At 37.2% G+C, this 27,154-nt stretch overlaps 1 protein-coding gene across 1 annotated transcript in view; it reads left to right on the top strand.

Moving 5' to 3' along the window:
* Positions 1-27,154, top strand: part of RARB (retinoic acid receptor beta) — a 722,113-nt gene that overhangs the window by 191,400 nt on the left and 503,559 nt on the right. The window contains exon 2 of the mRNA XM_055320911.1: positions 19,109-19,160. The gene's annotated coding sequence lies outside the window, so the exon portion shown is untranslated. The remainder of the gene's footprint in view (positions 1-19,108; positions 19,161-27,154) is intronic.

Genomic DNA, 27,154 nt, shown 5'->3' with positions numbered 1-27,154 from the left:
TTCATGAATATTGGTGAGAATTAATAGCACTTTATTTTGTAGCTCACTGAGGAAACGTGTGGTTGACACTGTTCAGGAGTACTTCTCAATGGTTTTAATAGAAACCGTGTGTGTGTAAGGACATGGAGCACAAGCCATCCCCACTGGGGACCTGATGCTCTACAGACCTCTCCGGCTTTTCCATTTCTTCTTTCTTTTCTTTCTTTCTTGTTCCAATCCAGTGAAATTTTTAAAAGTACATGAAGAGATCAACAGAAGGTAAAAAAGTTCAGGGAAGAAATTCAGACAACAAAACCTTTCGGTCAGTCCTTTAAGAGACTCTTCCCTTTTCTTTGACAAAATTTGTATTTAATGCCTCATGGCCCTCCCACACACTCAAGGACTAATGACATTTATGTTTTCACTCATAAGTGAAATTTAAAAAGTTTGAGCTCTAAGAACCACTACGGAACAGTGATTGCCAGGGGCTAGCGCATGGTGGAAATAGGGAGATTTCGGTCAGAGGACCCAGACATCCAGTTATAAGATGAGTAAGTTCTGAGGATCTAATGTACAGCATGGTGACTATAATTAATGCTATATTATGTACTTGAATTTTCTAAAAAGTAGGTCTTGAGACTTTGTACCACACACACACACACACACACACACACACACACACAAATGATAAGTATGTGAAGTGAAAGAGTAGCTTAATGATGTTAATCATTTTACAGTGTGTACACATATTAAATCATTAGGCTAGACACCCTAAAAAATCATACTGTGTGTAACTTAAGTTTATTCAAATTTCATCAGTCATACCTCAATAAATTTGGGGGACAAAAATATACCAAGGATGAAAGACAGTTGAAATTTTAGACATTTGTATAATTCTCACATTAATATCTTATTCCCAAATTGGGCAAAACTTGAGAACTTGGACTTGTGTCAAGTGTTGTAAGTATAAGGCAGGAACCATACCTAGGTCTCCCACTGTTGTATCCTGTGTAGGGCTCTCTATCCTTCATGCATATGTATTAGAATAAAAGATGGAAGGGAGGGATGGAGGCAGGAAGCCTAGTTATATAGATTCTAAAGTTCCAAATAATCCTTAAGTTCTTCCTTATCAGGCCCTACTATAGTAATCAGAGCCCTGAACTGGTGCATCGAGGCTCCCTGTGTTGGGACCCGTGGTGTGTGTGGCCAGCATGTCCCTGGCTTGTAATGACTCAGATGGGAAAGTGAATGAATTGTGTCTTTGGTGGCTTGTAAATAGTATCTGGAGAATAGTCGGTACCCCATTTTTTGTAGACTAACTGAATAGTAAATTGAACCTAAGGGTCTTTCTAATGTTACTGAAATAATTTCTACAATTTTTACACTTCTTTCTAGTAACAATGGGATCTGCAGGAAGCAATAGTTAACCAACTATCTAAGGCTAGTCCTGGAATCTTTGAACCATTCCTGCACCTAAAACAGCAGTCGTCTCTCTCTTTGTCTCCATTATTTTCAGTGAATGCTCCATTTGCCTCTAGCAGTTTGTAGCTTGCAGGGGAGTCAGAGCATTTGTGTTGTAATTGGAGAAATGGACGATAGCCAGGGACTTCGAAGGACAAAGTCGCAAACTATGCTCTAGTTTGGTGGCACCAAGAGGTATAAGAAGAGGAAAGATGTCAGGTGTTTCTAGGAAATCAGTGGTCTAAAAGCGTGAGTAAGCACAGTTCGAGTGCATCCCTGCAAAAGCAACTTTCCCAACTGTTTGATGAGGAGAGTCTTAAACTTCAAAGCTGGAAAGAGAGAGTGAGAGTTTGTCATTTATAGATATGTCCCTGAGCTTTCTGGCCCCTTTTCTGCTCTTCCCAAATGAACAAAATCGAGAAAGAATAGGGACCCAAGGTAGGGGACAGGAATGTTGATCAGAAGGCCCTTCCAGGAGAGACGGTGAGGTAAGTATTCTTTTCTGGAAGGTTTAAGTTAATGGACAGCCTGTTGGCTCCCTTCCAGACATTCAGAGCCAGAGGCACCTCCCTCTAGGGGAGGGTACGGTTTCTGTGTGTTCATTGTTTGGGGCTCTGTTTGTGTTTAACTGTCAAAACGACTTCAGTGTTGCTACTTCTACAATGTACGCTTTGGCTTACATACCAAAGAATCAGAACAATCAGACTTGACTGAGTGGTTTTTCTGATGTATTAGTTTTTTCCTAAAACCTATGAAATTTTTGTAAAATATGTGCTGTGAATATTTGGAAAATAAAATTCATTGTCATGGACTCAGATCAATAATTACTTCAGTAAATGACAAGTGTATTACTAGGTTCAGCCACACTAGTGAAGCTTCTGAAGTTCTTTAGGTTCAATATTACTCTAAATAGAATTTAATGTGGCTTTTTTCTTAAAATGTTTTAATGAACTGGAACTATAAAGGACAGTTCTAAATGCAGTTGAATTATGAACATGACTTAGTATTTTATTATACATTGGAAAATGCCTTGATCAGATTTAATATCGATTAGACCTAGCTGTTCAATAGCTTGGATAAATATGCATTTCTTTTTATTAGAAATCTATCATATCCAGGGCATAGGCCAACATGTTGGCTTTGTAAATCATGTAGTCTGCCCAACCTTTTAGACTGTAGACCAGAAAGAGGCTTTTATAAATCCACCCTTCCTGTGGCCAGATGAGAAATTAGGGGAACCAGAGGGTCAGGAAAGGAATGGAGAGAAGTCTATTGTGCCTTTTGGTTCTGAGCATCCCCTGGAAAATATCCAGGGGCCTGTGTGACTTTCCTCTGTATTCCTTTTCAAGAGAGGGGGAAAAATCAATATAGGAAGTCTCCTAGTCTATTCCCTAAGTTAATAGAGACTGAACAACTACAAGTTAATTGTAGAGTAATTCTAGAATATATTGGAGACTTTGGTATTCCACATGGCAGCGTTCTCCTGCCTTGGTTGGTATCGAGGTTTTATCTGAATAGTAATCAAGTTTTGCTGATGGTTAATATGTGGCTCAATTATAGCAGATGTCTATAATGTATAAATAAATAACACATATTTTGGGACTGCTTACTAATTTCTTAACTGATGAGATGTACACTCAGCCACTGCTGTTCTGGCTCAGGAGTGCTTCTTTTCTAAGACCCAGCAGGGAGAATCTGCCTCATTAACTTACTGCGTGCCCAAATTTTTCTCCAAATGCGTTTGTAGCATATCATTGGACCACTCTTGTCACCAAGAACATCAGGGTCTCATGTGGCAAATGATAATATTATTCTAAGTTCTCCTCCATTTTCAAAGACTTCTGGAGGAATTTCAGCCTTGAGCTTTACAGATTACTTACTGAAAAGATCCTGGGAGTTATTGCTATCCATTGGGTAATTAGGTAGTTCCAAGGAAAATAATAAAACTATTTTGTGCCTGGGAGATTAGAATGGCACACGGTGACTCATATTAGTCAGCTGAGTAATTATGTAATTACAAAAGAAGGGGAAGAAAACCCTTCAGATTGTTTTTCCTAAGAGGCCCTTTTGGAAGCTTTCCAGCCCATCAGGTACTTATGTAATTAGGTCGGGGTGCAATCCATAAGGAAAGGCTGGTTGGGGTGGGGGGAGGGATTCATTAAAAAAAATGTTTATGTTTATGTAAAACAACCTGCTAGAAGAAGAGAAAGGAGTTTGTAAAAAATTCACTCAGTTTTCATACCATATGTAAAGTAGCATAACAAAACATCAAAGAGTTTCATATTTGAGACCATGTGTATGTGGGTAAAATACAATGAAGGGCTGTGGTTTATTTTGGAGAAATAATCACTGTTTATTAAGCCTATGCTGGGTCCTTTTTTCTAATCATTCAATATAATGGCTCTTGTTTGCCCTATTTTTGTAGATAAGTAAACGGAGAGGCTCAGAGAATTTAAATCTAGGTCCTTTGGGTTCCAATCTCTGCTCTTCCCACTGCACCATGCTTTCTACTAGCATTTCTGAACTGATTTATGCAGGTTGTTCTGTTCATAAAGATTAGCAAGATCATTGTTTATTTCATCCCTTTGCTTTGTGTAAGTATTGTCTACATAGTGAAAAACACAGGATTGAAAAACAGTTCAGTTGGTGATTTGGGCCATCCAAATTACCATTTTGTATTTCCTACATGTTTTATCTGAATAGCTGTACATTGTAGAATACTTTATACAAAGTAGCTCCACCCAACCCTCCAGTGTATAATATCCCAATTCAGTGCATCCAACTTTCCCATGTTAATGCATGTCAGTAAAAGCAGAATGTTGATATTTTGAAGGAATGTATTGTTATGATGTCAAAGGGCTTACTTCATTGTACAAGTTTTGCTTATACACATTCACTCAAGTTGTTAAAAAATGTTTATAATGGTGTCTAGATTTCTGAAACATCGTGTATGTGCTGATTAATCTTTATGGTGGCAGTGAACTAGTGGATTCTCCTGCCAGACACTTGCTCTCAGATTTCTTCATTCTTTTTCTGATTGTTTTACTTCATCCAGCCATGCCTTCATGGTTTTATAGGACAAAAAAGATCTGCAGAGAAAGAAATTCGGGCTGCTGCTTTTTAGTTCAGTAATGATATAATTGTTCCTGGTACAGAAATATAACCAGGCATATTTTTTCAGCTGATTTGGAGAAGTCTTGTGGACCAGGCCAGTTTGGGGTAGCTCAGAACAAGAGTGGGGCTCTTCAGGAGTGCCTGTGGAATCCCTGAGATCCCAGGAACTGAGAGAAAGGAACTAGGTTTGGAAGGGCAGGCTGAGGCTCATCAAAAGACCTATCCTTCTGCCAATTCTAGATAAATTTGTCATCTTCCACTATAGACTCTAGCATTCATATGATTTGATTGAGAATTGTCAAAGTTCTGCCAAATATTGATGTAGAGTTTCAAGAATTTCAGCATTGACATTGGAATATGTACAGTTCACACCAGCAATTTTTTCTTGCTTATTTCCATCACTCTGACCCTTCTTTTTTCCAATTTAGATGCTTGTCATGAAAAAGCTAGGAGACTTTCCAGGATAGGCTGTGAGATTCATGAATGCGAGATTGCATACTTTGAACATTTTAGCTCTGTAGGCATATTTAAATAGCATACTTCTTGTATAGTGTTAAGAATTAAAATATGTTATCTTAGCTTACCATCTTCATATTGGTTGAACTTCCAGATAGAAGCAGATGCTGGGCTATGGGTGATTTCCTATAAAATTAATGAAATTTCAGATATTTAATAGGAGCCATCTAATTTCCTGAATCTATTTATTTGATAATATTTTGGCACTAAGAATAAAAAAAACAACCTGCAGCTCCTTCCCTCAAGTACCTCAAAGTCTAGTAAAAGGGGAAGGCATGTATGTAAAGAGGTAATTGGCTGTGTGTGATGTAATGAATAATCAAGCAAACAGGAAGGGGGCACCATTAATTATTTGAGGAGGAAAGCTTCAAAGAAGAAGGAGCATTTGCTCTGAATTTTTAAAACTATTTAGGTGTTTTTTAGGTAGGTGAGGAAAAGTTGCTTTTCCAACTCTTTGAAAAGCATATGCCAAGCTTATGTAAGAAAGTATGGCTAGCTAGTCTCTAGAATCACAGTTTCATGTAGCACCTTTAGATGGCAGGTTGAGATGACTGTGGAAGAATCAAGCCTGGAAAGCTCTGCCTCTGCCCACTCTTAGACTGTGATTATGGAAAGGGATCTTGGAGGTGGCATGTTTACCACCAGAGGGTTAGCTTTCTTTGAACACATGAGACACATTTCATTCCTTAACAACCAATGCCATCATGATATGGTCAATATTTTACACAAGAGATAATCTCACAAATGGAACCCTTGATTTAATACTTTTTAAATAAACCTTGTCAAAAGGCTCATGATTTCAGAAATATTAAAATTACATCGTTACACTTGAGTTAAGTGATGTCATTTTAAAAGAAAAGTATCACATGTATTCAAGAAGTCAAGTAGTTCTCGGGATCCCTGGGTGGCGCAGCGGTTTGGCGCCTGCCTTTGGCCCAGGGCGCGATCCTGGAGACCCGGGATCGAATCCCACGTCGGGCTCCCAGTGCATGGAGCCTGCTTCTCCCTCTGCCTCTCTCTCTCTCTCTCTCTCTCTCTCTCTCTCTGTATGACTATCGTTAAAAAAAAAAAAAAAGAAGTCAAGTAGTTCTCTAAACCTAACAAAATACAGCAATTCCATGATCTACCATTTTCCAGCAGAGTTCCCTACTCTCTTGAGGCTACCATTTCCAACTTTTCAGCAGTTTTCTTTTATTCTCTTCTAATATTTCTAATTTAACTGTTCATGTTTTGTGTTGTGGTTATTCAAAAGGAGCAGTCATTTTCTGGAAGATAGAAGATAGAGGTTTAACTCTTTGCCATTACATTGGTGTGCTCATTGTTTATTATAGTTATATCATGCTTTTGATCAGCTTTCAGTATTGTGCATATGATTGTGCAAGTGTTGCTTGTAGATGTCCTTTGCTATGATTGCATTTTCTTTTGTTATATGAATTGATTTGGTTCTTGATGACTGTCTGCTCCTCTTTGACTCAGTCCACAGTTAAATGTTGTATTTCTCTGTGGTTTACTAAGTTTCCCATATAGTTTTCAGTTACCGATTTTTTTTATGTGTTTCGCCTGCTATTGTCCCCTCTCCCATTCTCTATGACCTTATGGATTGATGCCATTGAGGAGCAGGTAAAGATGAATGTGTATCTTTGATATGCCATGTTAAACAAAAGTGGAGTAGGGCTTTCTATGTGGGGCTACAGAAAAGGAAGGAGTAGAATTTTACATGAAAATGTCTAATCCTTACAGAGGAAAAACAGGTGTTGAGATAGTGCAAAGTTTAAACTATTTGTCAGAAATATTAAGACACAGATGAAGTACATGTATGGGGGAGGAATAGAAAGGTATAATTGTTATGAACATTCTGTTTGTAAATGTAGGAAAGAGGGAGTATTTGCAACAATAAGACTGAGGGTTATAAGGAAAGAAAAAAGCTTGCAAATACTTTCAAAGAACTGTCTCAAGATGCCTCATACCAGAAACCATAGTAGAGTGGGCTTCTTTGAATTTTTAAGGGCATATAAATATGAGAAGCACAAGTGGAAGATAAGGATATTTGCAAAAATAAAGTCATATAAATCCTTGAATTAGTAAAGAAAAAACTCTTATTGTTAATAGAGCTTTGTTTGGTCACTAACCTGTTGAAAACTAATCTTACATTCAATTCAGTCAATATTTTTAAAGATATTAATGCATTAGTGAGTGTGAGCTATCAGTTAACAGATACCTTGAGTAAGTTATAGCTCAGAAAAGTTGATGAGGCAAGTGTATAAATAAAATAGTGCAAGATGAACAAACCTAAGTAGAGAGGGGAAGGGAGAGAAGGAAACTGGATTGAGTTAAGAATTTATGAAATGAGAAACTACCTTTACACTTGAAGAAGGTAACATCATAACGGCTCTGAAATACACAATTTTTAGCCTCCCTCCATCCCCCCAAATGGTGGGAAATGAATTCTATTTGAAGAGTTAAAATGCATGATGATGTAAGGGCTTGATGCCTTACCATGTCCTTACATGGAGGACAACTGGTAGTGAACTTGGACAGAACCCTCAGGTTGATGTTTCAAAAAAGTTGGTTAAGAGACTCATGAGATATACTGATACCAAATTGCAAACAGATTTTATCAGGGTTTTGGTGGCATCATCCATCTTCTTTCACCTATGGGTTCTTAGCATTTTGACAAAAAGAAATAAAAACCAGACGGATTAGGTACCAACAGAATTGCCAATAAAGCTGGCATGGAGGGGATCCCTGGATGGCTCAGTGGTTTGGCATCTGCCTTAGGCCCAGGGCATGGCCCTGGAGTCTCAGGATCGAGTCCCGCGTCAGGCTTCCTGCATGGAGCCTGCTTCTCCCTCTGCCTGTGTCTCTGCCTCTCTCTCTCTTCTCTCTCTCTCTCTCTCTCTCTCTCTCATGAATAAATAAATAAAGTCTTTAAAAAAAAAAGGCTGGCATGGAGGAATGTAGTATGGAAAAGAACGGAGTCAGACTTTATAAATTTTGCCCATTTGGTCCCAACAGAACATGTAGATAACTACAAGCCTCTGGACTCAAAGGTGGAATTAGTTGAAGAAGGGAAAATAGGGACCTGTCATAACAGACCACTGCCAAAGAAATCAGCCAAGCTCAGCTACATCACATATACACAATGATCTTTATCCCAGTCTTTTTTTTTTTTTTTAATCCCAGTCTTAACCAGAGTTTGCAGGATATGAATATTCTCTCCAAAGCTTCTCTCTTCTGGAAGAGGGACTGTAAGTGAGATTCCTACTTTAGAAATGTGATGTGGAAAATTAAATGTGTCCACCAACACATTGACTGCTAAGTTGGAGAATATGTGTTGAGTTAGTCGTGCATGGTGAGCCACCACAAACTTTGGATTATGATACAAGAGTGGTAGAGCTACACTGTAGAAAGAAAAACCAAGCAATTGTGTAAGTAAAATATTTTAGGATACAATGGAAAGAGAAGCAGGATGAGAAGATATGATGCTGAGATAGGAGCAGTAGAAATAAAAGGAAGGGGAAAATGTAGAGCAGCACACTGACAGGGGCTGTAGAAAAGTGAGCCCACAGTTGAGGAAGGGGATAGAAAGAGCACTCTAGGACATTTGGAAGCATGGAGCAAAAGGACTCCATTCCATTCATTGAAACGTAGAAGTTATTAGAAGCAGAAACTGCAGAGGAAATGCGTTGTTTGGGGATCATAATTTCAATTGGCCAACCATAGGAAATGGTCCAAGGGAATGAATGCTGGAAATGTGGATTGAACTTCAGAAAGAATGTGACAGCTGAAAGAGTCTGCAATGAAAGTAAAGAGTATGGGTAGATCATTCATCCTACTGTTTAATTTAGCTGCCTCCTTCCAATGCACCACCATCTAATTCAAAGCTTTTATCAGTGAAAAAAGTGATGTGCTGATTTACATATTGGCATATACACCTTTTCTCATCATCTGCTATCCCTTTTAATAGTTCTGATCACATAACCAAACTTTTAAGTTAGCTAAGGTAGGCCACTTAATTTCCCTGTGCCTGTCTCATGGAAGAGATGAGGATAGTGATTGCACCTATCCCAAAGGGGAGGTTGTAAGAATCAGATGAGTTAATATTTGTAAAGTACTTAGAACAGTGTCTGGTATGTGGTTAGTCCAATAAAGGTGCTGTGGCTCCTCATTCATGTGCTTTTGTTGTTGATGAAGTGATTGAGGACTGTGATAATCAGTAAAATACACAGCATTATTGGGCATACTGTGAACACGCAGTCAATGCTCATTATAGTGAATCTCAGGTTGACAGAGAATCAACACTATGTTTCTGATGCTTGACCTGTGGCGCAATTTGCCACACATCACAAAGCTAATCAGTAAAACATTCTTAAGATTGAGGTGTATGTCTTGTGACTTCAGATTGATGCCTTTTCTTACAAAAAACTGTTACCTTACAAATCTTGCTAATTTAGCCCCCCAAAATGTATTTGTCATTCATGCTAAGATACTCTGCTTATTGTAGATATTTAGAGACCCATGCTAATGGAGGCTCTACTTCAGTATATGCCTCTATGATCACTCCAGAAGGGGAGAGAAAAGGGCCTTCCATTCTCATTTCATTGGCCAAAGCTAACTGGCCACACCTAGCTAATACTGGACAGAAGAAGTGGAATCGGGCCTTATATCCAGAGGAGATGAGTATCAGACTATTTGTAAAAGTCATAATTATTATCACAATACATGACATACACAGGATGCAAACTATTTTGTCTGATTGTAGAAGCTTTACTCTTTTTTTAAAAAGGCTGATTTATTTATTTAAAAGGAAGAGAAGACTTAGAAGCTTGTAGAAGCTTTATTCTTGACCAGCATACTAAAAACTGCCTCCTAAATCCTCTTGTAGGCCCATTAAAACTTGTTTTTGAGATATAAAAAAGTACAGTTGCCAGTTATTGCAAATAAGAATCTACAGCACTGAGGCAAATTGGAATTTCAGATATTTTAGTATAAGTATTCCCATGCAATATTTGAGACCTATTTATTTATACTCAGTTATTATTTATCTGGAATTCAAATGTGTTTCTTAATTTTTGTCATGATGGCTTTAATTTTTTTAATTGAAGTATAATTAATATAGTGTTATATTAGTTTAAGGTGTATACATAATGATTCAGCAGTTCTGTACATTATTCAGCACTCATGACAATAAATGAGTCACCATGTGTCACCAGTGTTATTATCATCTTCTTGACTATATTCCCTATGCTGTACTTTTCATCTTTGTAGCTTATTTTGTAACTGGAAGTTTGTACCTCTTAATCCCCTTTATGTGTTTCATCCATGTCCCCATACCCCTGCCCTCTGGCAGCCACTAGTTTGTTCTCTGTATTTAGGGGTCTGGGTTTTTTGTTTTGTTTTGTTTTTCTTTTTTTCTTTTTCATTTTTTAAATTTTTTCTTAAGTTCCACATATAAGTGAAATCATATGGTATTTATCTTCCTGTCTGATTTATTTTACTTCTCATAATGTCATTTAGGTTCAATCATATTGTTGCAAGTGGTAAAATCTCATTCTTTTTTATGCCTGAATAATATTCCATTGTGTGTATATACCACATCTTTATCCATTTAACTATTGATAGACACTTAGGATGCTTCCATGTCTTGGCTATTGTAAAGAATGCTGCAATAAATATACAGGGGGCAAATATCTTTTCAAATTAGTGTTTTGGGGATTTTATTGTCTAAGTATCCAGTAGTAGGGACACCTGGGTGGCTCAGCAGTTAAGCATCTGCCTTCAGCTCAGGGCATGATCCTGGATACCCAAGATCAAGTCCCACATCAGGCTCCCTGCATGGAGCCTGCTTCTCCCTCTCCCTGTGTCTCTGCCTCTCTCCCTGTGTCTCTCAGGAATAAATAAATAAAATCTTAAAATAAATAAATATCCAGTAGTAGAATTAATTGATCATATGGCACTTCTATTTTTAATATTTTGAGGAACCTCCATACACTTTTCCACAGTGACTGTACCAGTTTGCATTCCCAGCAACAGTGCATGAGGGTTCTTTTTTCTCCACATTCTTACCAACACTTGTGATTTCTTATCTTTTTTAATTTAGCCATTTTGACAGTAGTTTTGGGAGTAGTTTTATGCTCTCCATCTAGAAAAAAATATATAAACCAGTGAGTTCTTGGGCATGACAAGAAAAAAGAAGCCAGGATTAGTGAGGATGGGGCCACAATTAAGATGTAAATAGTCAGGTATTTTTAAAGAAAAAAAATGTAGGTCTTGGAGATGTTGAGGAAAAGTACTGGGCAGAAGCAAGGAGATTGTCCTGCCTCTATGTTGCCTGACTCAATTTTTAATGCTTGTTTATAATTTGGGGGTATTTCTACTTAATTGGGCTATGAGTTCAAAGCAGAACATCAAAAGTAATTAAAATTGGAAAGTATCTGGGGCACCTGAGTGATATCTGACTTTTGATTTTGCCTCAGGTCATGGTCTGGGAATGTGGGATGGAGCCCCACGTGGGGCTCTGTGCCCAGCACAGAGTCTACTTGAAATTCTGTGGCTCCCTCTACCACTCCCCCGCTTTCTTGCTACAAATAAATAAATAAATAAATGGGTAGATAGATATCCTTTAAAATTGGAAAGTAGCCACAATAAGGAAAGGCAAAAAGAACTAAAGCAGGCTGGGGGAAGATGTGAGAGTTCTGAAGCAAATGAAGGCACATATGACCTGTCAGCAGCAGCACCCCTGGGCCACTTGGGAGTAGTGCTTATGACAGAGTTTGGTGGTGACAAGCCTACTGGGAAACCATGATGAAAGCATCCCCCTACACACACACACACACACACACACACACACACACACACATACACACGCAGGTGTGCACGTAAGAACTTAAGGTGAGGGTCAGATGACACCCTTGGGTCTAGTTCCTGAACATTCAGTGGGTTATAGGGAAAGACACCAGAGACATATCCAAAACCCTTACCAGCTCTTGAATATATAAGTTATGAAATGAAAAGGAGTCCCTTTATACTGTCACACTGGGTGTCTTGTTCTTACAAGCTGCCACAGCTTCGCTCCCTCTTCCCTGTAGCAACGGAATTACTCAAACCTTTCTTTCCCTCTCAAATGATTGTAAGCTTTCTTGGGCTAAGGAGGTGGTTCCCATCCTTATATGTATTTATCCTTATCCTTAGGTATTTATATTTGCTTTATTCCATATCCTTATCCATCCTCATTCTTCATCCAAATGCAGTTTCCTTTGCTTTAGCAGGCACATGGTAAGCACTTCCTGAACTGAACTAAATCTTTGACAGCAGACTGTAAGAGCCAAATACAGAGCATTGTTCTGGCATCCCAGCTCAGAGCCCCCTTCAGGAAAGTCTGATGTCCTTTCCTCTAGGAACCTGTGATCCCTGGAGGGAAGTGTCTGCAACATTCTTGAGAATGACTTGCAAGCCAATAAAAAGAAATCCCATATCAATAAATAAAGCCCCCGTGTTGTGTCCCCTCAATGTTGATGGAGTACTGATAGGTCAGTGGGTTTGGAGGTCCCTTTGCTTTCGACGTTAGGTAAAAACTTCCAAAGCTTCTGCGGAAGAGTTCAGTCTAATAGGGCGCCGGGGCAAGGTTAGAGTTTGTGGGTAAGGGCCCTATCTCTCTCCCTCACTGACCCTACAGACCCTCAAGCACCCTGATCCATGAAGTGCCTGCCTGTAATCATCTTTTGAAATGTGAACTTCGGAAAGAAAAACTGACAAAATGCTAGGATGCTATGATCCTGCACATTGCCCCGAAATGAACTGGAGCTCCTACTGGGGGTTTTGTGCACCATTGCCCTTGCCTTGCCCTTGAGGAGTTCTCAGTTTAGTGGGGGCTGTGTGGGACCCACATGGACGCAGCACCAGTACAACTTGATCAGGGCTGGCATCTGTGGAGAGACCAAGGCAAATGGATCAAACTTAAGTGGGAGGAAGTAATGTGGATTCATGTGGCTAACAAGAGAGAGACAAGCCTCTTACCCCAAGTACTCATTAATCCCCCCCCCGTTACTTTATTTATTCATTCAGACTTCTTTGACAAGGGACACAGCTAAGCATTGCATGAAATATAGATGAATGGCTTGTCATTTGTTACCTTGAGAAGCTGATAGTTTAGTGAAGGAGAGAGATACGTGAAAACCTCTAAATCAGTAAGAAGAGATGGAGTCTAGAAGAGACAAAGAGGAACCCAGCAAGGAACCACTTGTTTTCTTTTACCTGAGGAGAGCCCAGAGTCTCTCTGGATCTGGTGGGCTGCCATGGGAACCCTAAGCTCACTTCCTGGTGTATTTGGATATGTGGGCTGAAGGCTACCTCAGGCAGAGGGCACAGGATTAAAAAGACAAACGAGTTAGAAATCTCAGGTGTGTGAGTGACTTTCTCCTATCACTTGCCTCTGGGGTGTAGTGGGAGAGAAGAGGAGAAGAGGGCAGGGGTGGTAACGAGAAATCTGGAGAAGTAGGAGGGGCTGTATGTGCTGAAGAGACTCTGGCAAATGGGCTGTGGGGGGCAAACTGTGTCTGCTTAACTATTTTGCCAAAGGGCAGCTCTGCTTAGGAATCTGAAAAGAAAACTGAGATTATTTATGTGCTACCACTGGCAATACGTCGGAGGCCAAGAGGAACGGAGAGTTATTGAGCTAGTTCAAAGCAATCTCGATTATTGAAAATGAATGAAATTGAATTCCACTTCCTACAGAGTCATTTATTGAGAGACAAAAGCAATTAATATTGAAAATAAAATAATTGTGAACTTCTGAACTAAATTACCATGCAGATATAATGTACTGTCTCATCAGTCTTTAAATACTTCATGTGTTAGAAAATTGTAACACCAGTCTCTGAACTGGGGTCCTCAACATCATTAGCATTTATTCACTCTGCTTTTGCCAGAGAGCAATTTTCAAGAGTCACAAATTAAAAGCCAAAGTTTCAGAAGTGTTATTCCAAATGTAAGCTTCACAACCATGTTGAGGTATGGGATTTCAGTTTGTAAATTAATGCTGGCTTTTGATAGATTAAATATAAAAAAAAAAAACCACAAACACAAAATCTGAACAACCCTGAACTTGTAAGGTGTACCCACAGTTAGTTAACACTCATTTTGGGATATCACTGCAAATTTGGCATCGTCACGCGGTACATACTGCCAAGTACCATGGACGCATTTGATGGATGATGATGTCGTGACCTCAAGCATCTTGTGTCACTGAGTTATAGACTGAGGGCACTTAAGAACTGACAGTACCATATGTGTACAGAGATGGCACATATACTGTAAGTCACACAAGGTCCAACTGGAGCCACTGTTTTGGGAGAATAGTACAGGGTCTTGACAAGAACTGTTCACCCATTTTTCTTATTCGTCCTGGCTCAGGGAAATGAGCTGTCCTAGGTAGGCTTCCCCCAGCACAGCTGATGAGGATTGGGGAATATATTTAGGAAGAGCTGGAACAGAGCGGGACTGGAAAAAAGAAGCAGCCAACAAAGGGACAGTATCAGAAAAAGTCTCCAAAGAGGAAGTTAGGTCCTATCTTGCTAGGCAGCTCTGGAACAAGTGTGGGACATACCCCAGAGTTCTCATCACCAGGAGCACTCCATTGGCATATTTATACTTCTTATATCTGATGATCAGCCCACAAAATTATAGGTGCTGCCTGCTGATGTGAAAGCACACGAGGAAACTGGTCTGAACAAGGATGGGAAGGGATGTGAGGGCATGTGCACAGTGCCCTGAAAGAGTATGCCACACTAGCCATGGATATATGACCAAATATCCCTGTTTCCCATTAAATACTGTGAGAAGAGTTTCATCTTCATCTCAGACTGTGGTGAGAGTAAAGAACTCACTGTCATCCAGGGAAACAAGCCCCAAAACTTGGCAATTGTCTTTGATTCAGAGCCTGACATGCAGGGAGAAGCTTCACGGGAGCCAGGAGATTGATTTCCTGCTGGTAGCAGGCTGGTGGCAGAGGGTTGACACACGCTAGGCCCTCTCATTTAGGAAAACAAACCAAGAGAGGTGAAGTAGGTACTGTCATTTCGAAAATAGCTTCCACAAACTTGGGGATGGGATGGCGGGGAAGAGGAACACCTCTGAATAGCCAGAGATAGGCTCATCTAGAAAGGAATTGGTATTCGGCCATCAAGAGTACTGGCTCAAAAATACATTAGAGTGCACAATTAGACCTATAGCCACTAGTTTGCAAATTCAAATGTCTAAAATAAATGATCTTAATATGGGTGTAACTATGGTTTGGACATTGATAGAAAACTTTCCAGAATATAGAAACCAGGCATAAAAAGCAAAGACTATCAAACCCTCTAGAGTCCTGCCACCTGTTTAAAAGTTGGGAGCATCTATTACTCTGACAGAGTAATAGATGCTCTTAGTATCCATTGTAATGAAATCTTTAGTATATGCCTAACACTTGTTTATTCATTTAATAATGACATATATCTCAGTGAAAATAAGCCTTTATCTTGGTTGAGGGTTTTGCCATCAGCATTTTGGCAGGATAGGATTCTTTTAATTATTCCACAAAATATGGTGTTGTCTTTTAAAGACAAAATGCTGTCTCACTGCAGAGCTTCTGTTAATCCTCAGGATTTCCTTAATGGCCAATAACCCGCTAAAGTCCATGTAAATCAATTACTAGGCCTGGAGGTAAACCACACCATCAGTGTATAAGCCTTTGTTGTTAGATCTGCACCAGGTTGTATTTCATAATGGCGTTCTCAACTGTTTATCCAACATACCAGGACAGTTTTGGGTTTCCATAGTGATTTACCCTCAATTATCAGGCAGGTCACTAAAATGTTAGCTTCTAACCTTAAAGCTTATGAGCTAGTCTGAATGATTCCACTGTTACATTTAAGCTTTGCAAGTGTTTTGGCCAGAGACTTCTGTGCTTATTGCATTCAACACACACACTAGGTCCTATTGACCGTTACAAACCAGTTGGGGATAGACGTTTCAGGAATGCTTTGCAGTAAGCACTCTTGTGTGATCAGGACTTGAAGTAAGATATTCCATTGTTAAGGGACTTAGGGTTACCATCATAATCTTTCCAGTTGTGTTTGAGAATAGGAGTTGGCTCTTGATAGCCCAATTACTTTTCCCCCCAATTAAAATTTAAAACAAAAATATTTATCCTGGAGACTGAATTTTAAATCTCGACTCTTTTAGAAAAATCATAAGCAAAAATAAGTATGAAAATAAAGCCTCAGTCTAGGTTGGCTTGCCTCACTGCCTGGATTTGCCAGAGAATTGAGTAGTTTTCCACTTCAGTTTTTGCTTTGAAGACTTGGCATAGGAGAGGCTTACTCATTCATGGACCCTATGGGATGAGAGCAGCTTCAAAGGAAAAATGAGAAGGACTTCTTTTGTTTCAGCTTCTTCATCTTGGAATTATATTTGTGCATGCTTTTATATTTTAAGAAGATGATGAACTTTTGTTTCAGACTCACTGGAGGAAGACTAGTCCAAATGATGGAGAAAGCTGAACTATCAATTATTTTAAAAAAGAAAGAATATTTTTACTGTGAACCATACTTTTATTGTGGAGCTTGATCAATACAGACCTTTTAGAAGAGCTCTGAAATGGAATCACTGCTTAGCTAAGAATAGTTTCTGTAGAATTGGTTTAAAAACATGTTGCTTTGGAAGCCTGTCTTTATAGGTGATAAAAAGATAAACTTCTGAACAATCAGAATGTATCAATCAGTCTGTATAGTTTTTTTTTTTAACTAAACTCTTTCTTGATATCACCCAAGCTAATGCTTAATCATGCACTTTCACTTTGTTCAGGTTGTAAAAAAATGGCTTTCAGCATGAACTTCCTGCCCATTAACTTTCACCTAAATGGCACTAGGGTGCCATTTGGTTAATTATATTTGGAGTTCAAAGTTTTGATTATGGCTGATTTATCAGATGTAATCTTTTAAAGGCATAAAATTAAATAATAGGCAGTACATGTAAGGAAGATTAACTTTTCCTAAATCATCAAGATTGATGGTCTTGTTTTTCACAAATATACTGGATGCTGATATAGTATACTTTGCTTTTGTGTGTTAGGTTATGTAAGCTCCAAGTGGTTAAGTTCTGGGAATATTGTGCCAACCCATGGGTCCCAGGAACAAACTGAACCAGTCTAAGGACTTTTGATTTTAAGATGTTATAAAGCTTAAGTAGCTTTGTTCTTTTATCTAGTCCCACTGAACTATTTAATGAAATCTGTGCTAAATGAAGCAAAAAGATAAATCTAGGGCTTGGATGGACACAAAACCAAGTAAAGGCAAATAAGCACAATTGTTATCATTTGTTTTAAAAAAGAGTAAGCAAACAAAAAACTTAGAAATTAAAGATCTGGGGTCCCTGGATGGCTCAGCTGTTTAGTGCCTGCCTTTAGCCCAGAGCGTGGTCCTGGAGTCCCAGGATCGAGTCCTACATCGGGCTCCCTGCATGGAGCCTGCTTCTCTCTCTGCCTATGTCTGTGCCTCTCTCTTTCTGCGTCTCTCATGAATAAATTAATAAAATCTTAAAAAAAAAGAGAAAGACCTCAGAGAATGAGAGGGATGTGAAGGGATTGATGATCTTATTGCTCATTATCACTAGTTTTCATTTTCTTTAATACAAAGAAAAAATTCAGTTGATTATGCACCAGATCAAAATTATTAGATTCAGTAGAAAGGAAACACATACTGAATCCTTGAAATGACCAACTCCTTGAAGGTCTGATTATATAGCTAGGCATAATCTAGACATTTAAGTTATTTTTATAACTATAACTTACTACTCCTAAATAATTCTTATGGTAAACATAATATATGATCCATGGAGTAATCTTGAAAATTACCAAAAGATCTACCTATAAATCTTTCAACAAGAGGTAACCAGAATTCACGTTTTGGCAGGTATCCACCCAGTCACTTTCTAACATGTGTAAATATTTATACATACATATTTTTATAAGAAATAGAATGCTACTATACATTATTTTACAGCCATTTTCTACTTTTTAGAATGACCATTTCCCCATGACCTTTTGTATTGCTTTACATTATAATTTTAATGTCCACATGGTACTTCATTACATCGTTGCATCTCACTTGCGCTCACCCAGCCAGTATTTACTTACATTTAAGTTTCCAGGTTTTTATTTCTCTAAATAATGGGATGTCTGTCCTTTTCCTTACCTTTCATTATTTCCTCAGGGCATACTCCTAAAAATGGAATTTCATAGTTAAACTCTTAAGGCTTTGGATATATGCTTAACAATATCTCCTCAAAGGATCATACTGATGCATATACTTCACTAGCTAGAAATGTGTCCCCTCTCTCCATATATCGCTTGAACTGGATTCTTGTTTTGATTTTTAACTTTTTGTCATTGAAGCAGTCACAAAATGACTGTGAGAATGACTACTTTTATCTTATGTGATATTTAAATATATGTTTAATGACTTAGGATTTGTAATGTTGTTTTAAAATAAAACTATAAACAAAATCTAATTTAGAGGAAATGGGATCTGAGCATTCCGAGGACAAAGTTCAAGGTGATGATCTTTACAAAAGCAAGTCAACAAATTACAAATAAGAACATAAATAGAATGGGAACAAAAAAAGAAGTCCTGCTTAGAGAAAACAAGTTTGAAATCAGTAGAGAATCTTTATCCCCAAGAATTATAATTTGTTTTGTAATCTGATGAGAAATTTACTTCTAGATGGAGTTTTGAAAATATGATGGTATCTTAGAATTCCAGTGACTATTCTCTTTAAAGAGATTATAGTGAAAAAATCTGAGAAGTGTGAATGGTCTGTGAAGACTATATTCTAATAAAAATAGTAAATAGGCTCTCCTGCAAACATCTCTGCTTATGACTGGTAGTTATCGAAATTAAATGATACTAAGAAAATTGAGTTGCCATGTTAAATACAGTGATAGAATGTTAGAATTAAAAGGAATTTGAAAGATTGTCTAACCCAGCTCCTTATTTTACAGATGAAATAGAGTACTGCAGAGATGATGTGATTTGCCCAAGGAGCCATACCTGGTGAGTAAAGAAAGAAGAAATAAATAAATTTGATCAGTAAACATGATAAATGTCCTGGGTGTAGATAGAGAAGAACTAGATTTGGGTTTCCATTACTAGCTGTGGGGAAAAAGCAGAAATTTTGTACAGACATGAACATAGATGAAGCATTTGGGCAAGGAAGAATTGACCAAATTTACTGTTACCCTAACAAGTCAAAGACTTGCATCACACAGATCCTCTTAAAATTCATGTTTTCAGATGTTTAGCAAAGCTTGGCTAGGCATGACTGTGCTAGAATGGTCCTGAGATTCCTCAAGAAAAGATTAACATCCTTGGCATGGAACTTTGCAATAAAGGAAACACTATAGTTTAATTCATAGTGATTTAAGAAGATGGAAGATTCTTGAGAGAAGAAATCTAATTATGGTGAAAATAAAATTTCATTTGCCCATCATTTCCTCCATTATTCATTAGAAAGATAAGTATGTACAAGGAAGAGCAAAGAGAAACATGAAAGTGTACTGGGGAAAAAATAAGAAATTGATGTAATGAATGCTATTTAACTATGAATTTCTCATATTGTGATCATATTTTAACTTAATCTTCAAGTGAACCTATTGGGTAAATTCAATTGGTTATTTTAAAACAGAATTCCTATAGCAGTTCCAAATAACTTCATTGCTTTTTCTAATTCATTTGGAATTTAATGCATTTTTAAATGACCTAATAACTTCGTTTTCTTCTCTAGTTGGTAGAGTTATTTAATGCATTTCTTAATGACTTTAATAACTTTGTTTTCTTCTCTACTTGATGGAGTTACATATTCTAGTTATAAACTTTAAGATTTGAACACAGCTTTCTTCTGCTTTATTTTGTTGTTGCTTTTTCTTATTAGGAGCCAGCTACTTTCATCCAAATTTAAATGTAAACTGGAATAATTCTAATAATGCTGCAGTTTCACACCAATATATTGATCTCTTTCATTTTATATTCCTGAGAGCAAAGCATTTTATACTTATTAAAGATTATTACTAATGATTATGGCACATAATTTAGAGAAAAAAGTTAAAATGACTCAAACTGATGTAATGTTCATTTGTGAGAATAAGTATGTGAATAAAGTCAAAACATTTTAGAAAATGAACTTCTCCAACTTGATAATCACAGTATATGTTATAATGAAACTGAAATAATTAAAACGTTTTGGCACTGGCTTTTGAGTAAAGGAGATCAGTGGAACAGTCTAGAATGAAATCTGAAATATAGGAATTTCATGTAGGATAGAAGTGATATTTCAACTTAGTAGGAGAAATGACAAAAGGGTGAAGTAGTGAAGAGAAAAATAGACAACATAAAAATATAAAATATCTTTACAACAAAAGACAAAGCTAAAAATATAAAATATCTTTACAACAAAAGACAAAGCTAAAGCATTTTTGTCAACAAATAGGGAACATACACATGTAGACACATCCATAAAAATAGGATAAACAATTCAGTGGGAATATAGACAAATAATATGAATTGGACATTGCCCAAAGAAATATCAATGGCCAATAAACAAAATGGAAAAAACGGACACAAGGATACTAATACTTAAATATATATATATAAAGTGTATTTTTATTTTAGACTGACAAAATGTATACTTAATAACTTAAAACATCAAGCAATGGGGAGACCATAGGAACATGTCCACTGCCTTTCATTGTAGATGGAAATGTGAAGTGAAACAACTTTTCTTGGAGTGAAATTGGCCACTATCTACTAAAATTCCAGTAATAGGTATCCTATCACTGAACTGTCTAATTGCTTAGAAAATTACTCTTAGAGATTACTCAAGTTCCAAAGGTAGATGTTCAAGATGTTCATTGTGCTTTGTTTGTAATAGGAAAAAAAAATAGAAGACTTGCTAAATAAATCATGATGCCTCAAAATACAGAAATAATCTGTAGTTTTTATGAAAATGCAGTAAATTGACATCAGATGACATGATAATATGTTGATGGTGATAAATACTATATACATTGCATAATCTTGTTTGATTAAAATAGTACCTTGTAATTTAAAAAGTACTTGTCTCTGGGTATGGAATTGGAGAAGTAGGTAGGTTACTTATTCATTCATTTATATATAGTTGACACACAGTATATTAATTTCAGGTGTACAACTTAATGATTTGACAAGTTTATGCATTATGTTTACCAGAAGTATAGCTATACATGTCCCACTGTATTGTTATTACAACATTATTGACCGTATTCCTCATGCTGTGCTTTTTATTCCCATGACATACTCATTCCATAATGGAGGCCTGTATCTCCTTCTTTTCACCTCTTCTGCCCAACTCCACCCTCCCCTCTGACAAACATCATTTTATTTTCTGTATTTATAGTTCTGATTCTGCTTTCTGTTCACTTTTTTTAAAAATTCCATTTGTGAACGGAATCATATGGTATTTGTCTTTCTCAGTCTGACTTGTTTCACTTAGCATAATAACCTGTAGGTCCAAGATGTTGACTCAGAAAGCAAGATCTCATCCTTTCTATGGCTGTATTAATATTCCATTGTGTGTATGTGTATACATACATATCACCTTTTCTTTATTCATCTATATTGATAAAAAAGAGGTTAAACTGTCACTATTTGCAGACCACATGATACTACACATAGAAAATCCTAAGGATTCCATCAGAAAACTATTAGAAGTAATAAATTCAGTGAAGTGGCAGGATACAAAATTAATATCCAGAAACCAGTAGGATTTCTAAACACAGTGAAGTTGCAGAAAGAGAAATTTTTAATAATACCATTTACAATTGAGTCAAAAAGTATAAAATACCTAGGAATAAATTTAACCAACGAGGTGAAAGACCTTATTTGAAAACTAGAAAAAACTGATGAAAGAAATTGAGGATGACAGAAATGGAAAGATATTTCACACTCATGGATTGGAAGAATTAACACTGTCAAAATGTACATATTACCCAAAGCTATCTACAGATTCAATACAATCTCTCTGAAAATGGCAAGGGTATTTTTTGCAAAACTAGAACAAATGACACTAAAATTTGTATGGAACTACAGAAGACCCAAACAGCCAAAGGGATCCTGAGAAAAAAGAACAAAGCTGGAGGTATTACAATCCCAGGTTTTAATATATACTGCAAAGCTGTAGTAATCAAAACAGTATGGTACTGGCACAAAATAGACACATAGATCAGTGGAACAGGATAGAGACCCCAGAAATAAATCCACATATAATCAATCTATAGCAAAGAAGACAAGAATGTACAGTGAGAAAAAGACAATGAAACAGGACTACTTTCTGACACCATACACAAAATAAACTCAAAATGTATTAAAGCCTTAGACATGAGACCTGAAACCATAAAAATCCTAGAAGAGAAAACAGGCAGTAATTTCTCTGATATCAGCTTTAGCACTATTTTTCTAGATATATCTCCTAAGGCAAGGAGAAACAAAGCAAAAATAAACTGTTGGGACTACATCAAAGTAGAAAGCTTTTGCACACCAAAGGAAACCATCAACAAAACAAAAAGACAACCTACCGAATGGGAGAAGATATTTGCAAATAATACATCCTATAAAGGGTTAATATCTGAATTATATAAAGGTCTCACACAATACAACACCAAAAACGCAAACAGTCTGATTAAAAAGTGGGCAGAGGACCTGAATAAACATTTTTCCAAAGAAGACATACAGATGGCCAACAGACACATGTAAAGATGCCCAGTATCACTCATTATCTGGTAAATACAAGTCAAAACCATGATGAGATATCTGCTCATGCCGGTTAGAATGGCTAAAATCAAGGAGACAAGAAACAAGTATTGGTGAGGATGTGGAGAAAAAGGAACCCTTTTCCCTTTAGGTGAGAATATAAATTGGTGCAGCCACTGTGGAAAACAGTATGGAGATTTTTCCAAAAGAAGCTTTTTAAATTAAAAATATAAATGCCGTCTGATCCAATAATTCCACTATTGAGTATTTACCCAGGGAAAATGAGAGCACTAATTCAAAAAGATAAATGTGCACCTATAAAAGCACTTGTTTATTGCAGCATTATTTATAATAGCTAAGACCTAGAAGCAACCTGAGTGTCTGTCAATAGGTTATTATCTTACTGTCTGTTTTTAATATGTATTCTGGTTAAAGGTGCTTTTAAATGTTTTATATTTTTCAAATGAAATATATAATTAGCATATAAGCATGGAAAATAACAAAAAAGTGAATGTAGAACAATAAAAATAATGGGTACCGAATCTATTTTAGTCTTGTGGTAACTCACTGCATAAATACAGTTTTTGTTTTTTAAAGATTTTTATTTATTTGCGAGAGAGAAGCAAGAGACAGAGCATGGGCAGGAGGAGGGGCAGAGGGAGAAGCAGACTCCTCACTGAGCAGGGAGCCCAAGGTAGGGCTCGATCCCAGGACCCTAAAATTTTGACCTGAGCCAAAAGCAGACGCTTAACTGAATGAGCCACCCAGGAGCCCCCCAAATTATGTTTTGATATATAACATAAAATGAGTTATCTTCCCTGAAATGTATATCTTCAAGAGATTTTACCCTTAGGTATATACCCAAGGAAAATGAAAATATGGCTGCACAAAATTTCTTTATACATGTTTATGAGCATTGTTCATAATTAGCCAAAATATGGAGACCACTCAGGTTTTCAGTGATGATAATGGATAGATGTGGTACATCCATACAATGGACTATTACAATAATAAGAAGTAAGGTACCAATGCATGCCATAACCTGAATAAACCCTGAAAACAGTATGTTACATGAAAGAAGTCAGTCACAAAAGAACACATGTAGGATTTAATTTATGTGAAATGTCTAGAATATGTAGATATAGAGACAGCAAGTAGATTATTGGTTGCCTGGTGCTGAGGCTAGAAGTAGTAAGAGAAGGAGCTACTGCTAATGTGTGTGGGCTTTTTCGGGGGAAAGATAAAATTGTTGTAAAAGTAGTTCCTGGTGATGGCTGCACACTTTGAACATATTAGAAACACTGAACTGTGCACTTCATATAGGTGAACTTTATGGTCTATGGATTATCCTAATAATGACTTTTCAAAATACCTAACTTCCCTTGGATATTTTAGACAATTTCTGAGATCCTTTCTCAGAGTAATAAAGATTAAGAATAATGGAGTGTTTCAGTAATCTGCAGTTGGGTCTGAAAGGTAACATAACCTTTTAATAGCCACAGAAGATTTCCCAGAAGCTGGGATCACACAGTGGTTGTACCAGCCATAAGTTAAGCCCTACAGCAAGGAAAGTATTTTATGCCCCTTTCAGTTCTCCTCCAAAACTTCTGATTCTCTTGATAAGAGAGGCTATTTGATGGCATTTCATCTGCTGTGGCCCTTTTTAACAAAGACCAGTCCTGACTCTCGGAGCTAACCTCAGATCACACCATCTAACCAGGACTCAATTAAATTGTTTCCATGCTTTTTATTTTTTATCTTCTACATGAGGTCCGTGAAGCTGATTTATGGCTTTTGGAAGACTATAACCATCCATCTTAAACACATTTATTCAAGTAAAAAACGAGTGTGCTAACCTAAAGAGAAATAATGAAAGTTGTTGACCAAAAAAGTCAAAATGTGTGCTAATGGAATCAGCTTACCTAAAGTTTGAGGAACAATTTAAAGACTAAGCAGTCATAAAATCTTGGAGTCTAAAGATGTCTGTAGATGATTGAGTTCAAGACATTTGTTTTATAAATGAGGTAACACAGACCCTGGCAAGTTAGGGACTTACACAGGTTCACATTTTCAGACCAGGCCTCAAGATAAGAAAAGTGCTGGTAACTAAGACAAGGTCTCAGAAGAAGGTGTGGGTTGGGTGAGCTGAAGCAATGTTGTTAACTCCTCCATGCTTTAGCGATGCTCAGTTAGGGAACGCTGTGATTACCAAATTCCAGGTTACAACTGTCTCCCTATTTCTAGTTGCAGTTGGGTGTTTGTGAACTTTTGTTGTCAGAGGCAGCCACAGAACTACGGAGGGAGGGGGGTTATGAAAGCCAGTGGGGAGGAAGGGCAGGCCTATCTTGCCTTTTTGTAAATGCCAAAGCTAATTTCAATGATTGCTTTAGCGATATAATGATAACCAAGATTAAAGCAAGCAGGAATCCACTTTAGGATATGAGAGCTGGAATTTTAGATTTCATTATAAGATTGGCATTTCAACAAAATAGTAATATAATGGCAATGGATTTCCATTTTTTCTCCATTTCTATTGAAATATTATCTCATAAATATACTTTGATACAAAAGAGATCTCTCAATTTCATGAGAGCCCTATTTTATTCTTATGCTGACTTATCCCTAAAATATCTTTTTGATGTACAGCTTCAATATTCTTTCCAATGTCCATGACATCAGCAATCAAAAATGGCATTAGTTTTAGTTTTTTTCACATATAGTTGTAGGTTATCCAAAAAAAAAAAAAAAAAGAAGAAGAAGAAGAAGAAGAAAGGGCTCCTGCTTAGTGCTCACTGAAACATCCTTCTGGTATTATCAAGAGATGTTTCTGGTTAATGCAGCTAATTCTTCCAAGAGGAGGAAAAAAAAAATACCATCCTTGAAAGGAGGCAACCTTGCCCACTACTATTCTAAAATGTATGTAAGGTATACAGGGAGGGAAGGAATACTTTTTTTTTTTTACATATTAGTATTTCTTGTATTAAAGGAAAGGTCGTGTTTCCCCAGGTTCTGTTTAAGAGATGGAAGTTGTGAGACCACGCAACTGGATGCCAGAGTTCTGAATCTCTCTATCCTGCTCTGCTTATAGGTCCACATAGTTAACTGCAGACCACATCCACAGGGGTCAGCCTTCCCAGGCCCCAGGAATGAAATCTTTCACCCACCAAAACTGTTAAGTTATAAGGGTACTGATCAATGAGGATCATTTAGTTGGAGAAAGTAATAAATTGGTTAAGTATGCTTGATTTTAAGTACCATCCTGGAACCTCACTTTACTTTTAATTTTTTCTCCCTTCTGGAGTTACTCTGACGTTCTTATAAAGTTTTTGTTAGGCTGTTACTTATGAAAACCCCTTGCAAAGAATCTGACATTCACCTGGTTTGCATATAACTCCTATCTACATCAAATACTACTTCACGGGAACTTTAGCTTTTTGAAATATTGGCATTAGAGAATTAATCATTGGGTTAATAACCATGCTTTTTCTCTAGATGGTCCATTTAAAAAAAAGATGAATGCTTTGTTACACAAAGAATGTGTTAAACTACAGCAAAAACATAAATGAACCTTTGAAGTAGATAAATAGCACTAGCTGGTGTTGATAGTGTTACACTGATTCTAGCATTATAGAGGTATTTTCACTAGGCATGCCACATATTCTGATCAATTTCTGTTGCTATACCTATGATCAATTAACAACTATGACCAACATATAGACATGAATATGATTGTTTCAGCCAAAGCATGACCAGAATTCCTGGCTACTTTCCCTATCATGGTGGATAGAAAATAAAAGTCCCTTAAATAAATGTGTAGTTAGGTAATAATCAGTACCCGCGGCTCTAGGTTGTGAATGTCCTGTATAAATCAGCCACATATGTGAAAAATAATGCCAAGGCTGGCTCATGGATGAAAGACATTGGTAACTTGATCCAGGAGGAGGAGGAAGCTACTGTTACTTGGTACAGCTCATGGTATCCACACTTTGGCCTTTGAGATTGCTCTGTAGAATCCCTCCCTCTAAACAATAAAGGAAACATTTTCTTTTTTTATTTTTAAGATTTTACTTATTTATTCATGAGAGACACTGAGAGAGAGGCAGAGACCTAGGCAGAGGGAGAAGAAGTTTCCTTGCGGTGAGCCTAATGTGGGACTAGATCCCAGGACCGTGAGATCACAACCTGAACCAAAGGCAGACACTCAACTGCTGAGCCATCCAAGCATCCCAGGAAACATTTTTTTTAAGGAATAATGTTTAAAAGGA

The sequence above is a fragment of the Nyctereutes procyonoides genome, unplaced genomic scaffold (assembly GCF_905146905.1).
Source record: "Nyctereutes procyonoides isolate TBG_1078 unplaced genomic scaffold, NYPRO_anot_genome, whole genome shotgun sequence".
In the NCBI taxonomy this organism is placed as follows: domain Eukaryota; kingdom Metazoa; phylum Chordata; class Mammalia; order Carnivora; family Canidae; genus Nyctereutes; species Nyctereutes procyonoides.
This window is presented reverse-complemented; position numbering and strand designations above follow the sequence as displayed.